Below are 2,569 nucleotides of genomic sequence, written 5' to 3' on the forward strand. Positions count from 1 at the left end.
TTTTGACTGACTATAACATACTCTGTACGTTACAATGGGAATATTATGCTGAATACAGGGTAAGATATAAGTAGATAAAACATTACTCAAATTATCGTAAGTTTCTAGTAATCTAAGTGAAATACACATTACTTTCTTTATTTTTTCAGTCATACCAAAAACATTTAAATTTGCACAATATCATCTAGTCCACTTTCGCTTACCTTTGTCAGACACATCCTTCAGTTTGGAGTCCTTAAAAAGTTATTAATCTTGGGGTATCGAGTAAATAATTTACTTTTAATTGAGTTTTAAATGCAGCCACTGACAATTTGCATAAAAGCTGACAGAATGCTAAAAATGTTTTTGTTATCCCTCCATTATGCAAAGTTCTAAGTCCTAAGACTGCTGAGTCCCGAGTCCATGTCGTATGAGCACATGCATGCGTGCATGCATATCAATCATGCAGGTTGTGAAAGCAGCTGCTAAAAGCCATAATTACATGCAAGATTGACTTTTAATTTGATTTCAGGCAAGAGCAGCGAAGCGTTCTGTGGAAAAGGGAAAAGAGAAAAATTTATATAAAATCTGCTTTAGTTGAGGTAGCCACTAAAGATATGGAGACTAGTATTAAGACTAGTAAAATAAGTTGAATGACTTGCTTAAGGTTAGGGTAAAAGCTTAAGTTGAGGAAAACAAAATTTTATTTAATAAAATTTAATTTAAAATTTCATAATATAAAAAAAGTTTGTATGATTACCAAGCATAATGTATTTAGTTAAAATTATTGCATAAAAAAAATCGATATTCGAGTTTATTTAATCGTAAGAAAACATTTGTTTGTTCTTTCCAACAGATATGATTATTCATTTCTCCTACAACATTTAATCAAATCTTATGAAATAATCTTTCATATCTTATTCGACATCATTTTCGAGTATATCATGATTCGTGCTAAATATAATATTTCCTGCTGACACCCTCCTAAGTACGTTCTCAATCTTATTAATTGTTTTGCCTGTTCCGTTCCATCTTTCAAAAGAGAAAATGTTTCTTTTTAATTTTTTCTTACTTTTGCACACGCAACATGGTAACACGCTTTCTCCTGCTTTGATGCTGCTTTCGTCCTTGCCGATGGCGTGTGTTGGGCCCATGACTGGGACCTGGAATCCAGCTGCTGTTGATGCGTTTCTAATGTGCAAAATATTAATTATAAAATAATAATTGAATTGTGCTCGGACCAAGTCCAGGTCTGGCAGCTCTGCTGAAAGGTAGATATATAACTCAGACGCACACACACACACATTTTCCTTTGTTTAGATATCCTTCACACGCCAAGAGTTCATTAGCGTTTGCGGGGGAACGAAACAAATTGTGCGCATCTGTTGGATTTCATGAATCGAAATGAGCTGCTGCGCAGATTACGATTTAATGGAATCAACAAATATGGCTACAGCAGCAGAGCCCTACTGATCTGATTAAAAATAGTTAATGGAAACTGGCAGGTGTGCGCCGACTAGCAGAGAAATTAATAACGAATATTATTAATAAAGCTGCATAAATTATGTAAATTGCCAATAAATATACAATGCATGCTATTTGTAAGGGCTACAGTTTTAAGATATACATATATCATCATTAGGGAACCATCTACAGAATCTCGGGAATTATTTGATACTAAATTTTGGCACCTTAATGAGAGTTTTTTATTTATTTATATTTTGTTTCAATTACAAAAAAAGAGAGGATTTAAATTAATATTTAAAATAAATTAGCTTAAGTCTGAAAGCCTATGTATAAATATTTAGGATCATCAAAATTAGTTTAGTTACAACTAATTTATGTTGGTGCTTAAAAAATGGATTAGGATTTTTAAAGGCCTACCAATTCTCTAAAATTTATGCTAAATTTAAAATTTATCGCTCAGCGCACTAACTCATAAATCTTTTTGAGATTTATGCAAAAACCGAGCTAAAAATAAAATCAAGCTGCAAGTCAAAATGAAAATTCTCCTGACGCACATTAAAATTTAATAAGTTTTCATAAGGAGCCCAACGATTTGGTCAGCAACCGCAATCATTTTGCTTTAGTTTGTCGAAAACTGTGTGGAAAATTGTGTGGAAAATTGTGAGAAAACTGGCCGCAGACGAGAAGAAAGCTGCGGTTGCAATGCCTGTCAATGACAGCAACTTGCTGCCTATGCAACTTTTGAGCTTGCAGACCGCAAAAATAATGAGCAACACAATAGAAATTGACCGGCTGATACCCTGTAAGCTGCAAAAAGGGTTGCTGAGCAAGCCACTCATTATCAGGTATTCAAAGATGTTTTGAGCTTATATTTTATGCAATAGAATTTATTTATAATATGAGTAAACCAGGAAAATGTGAACAAAATATCGGCATATGAAAATTGAACTGTAAAATTATAGAGTATTATTATGTGTTTTATATTATTTTCATATATAATTTATTTGTATTTTTTTCCTTTTCTTTTAAAGATATATCACAGCAAATTTATTTTTGTGAAGTTGTGAATATATGACACGAAAAATAAATAATTAAATAAAAAATAAAACAATATATAAAATAT

The 2,569-nt window shown here is 32.0% G+C and overlaps 1 long non-coding RNA gene across 1 annotated transcript; it reads left to right on the plus strand.

The window, feature by feature from the left end:
* The first annotated feature begins 1,148 nt into the window (after positions 1 to 1,148).
* On the plus strand, positions 1,149 to 1,599 carry LOC149091621 (uncharacterized). Its single transcript, XR_016196373.1, has 2 exons — positions 1,149 to 1,250; positions 1,300 to 1,599. It is a non-coding gene; the product is annotated as an uncharacterized LOC149091621 (long non-coding RNA).
* The last annotated feature ends 970 nt before the right edge of the window (positions 1,600 to 2,569 follow it).

The sequence above is a fragment of the Drosophila navojoa genome, chromosome 3 (assembly GCF_054131105.1).
Source record: "Drosophila navojoa isolate 15081-1374.11 chromosome 3, UAZ_NAV_1.0, whole genome shotgun sequence".
Classification (NCBI taxonomy): Eukaryota; Metazoa; Arthropoda; class Insecta; order Diptera; family Drosophilidae; genus Drosophila; species Drosophila navojoa.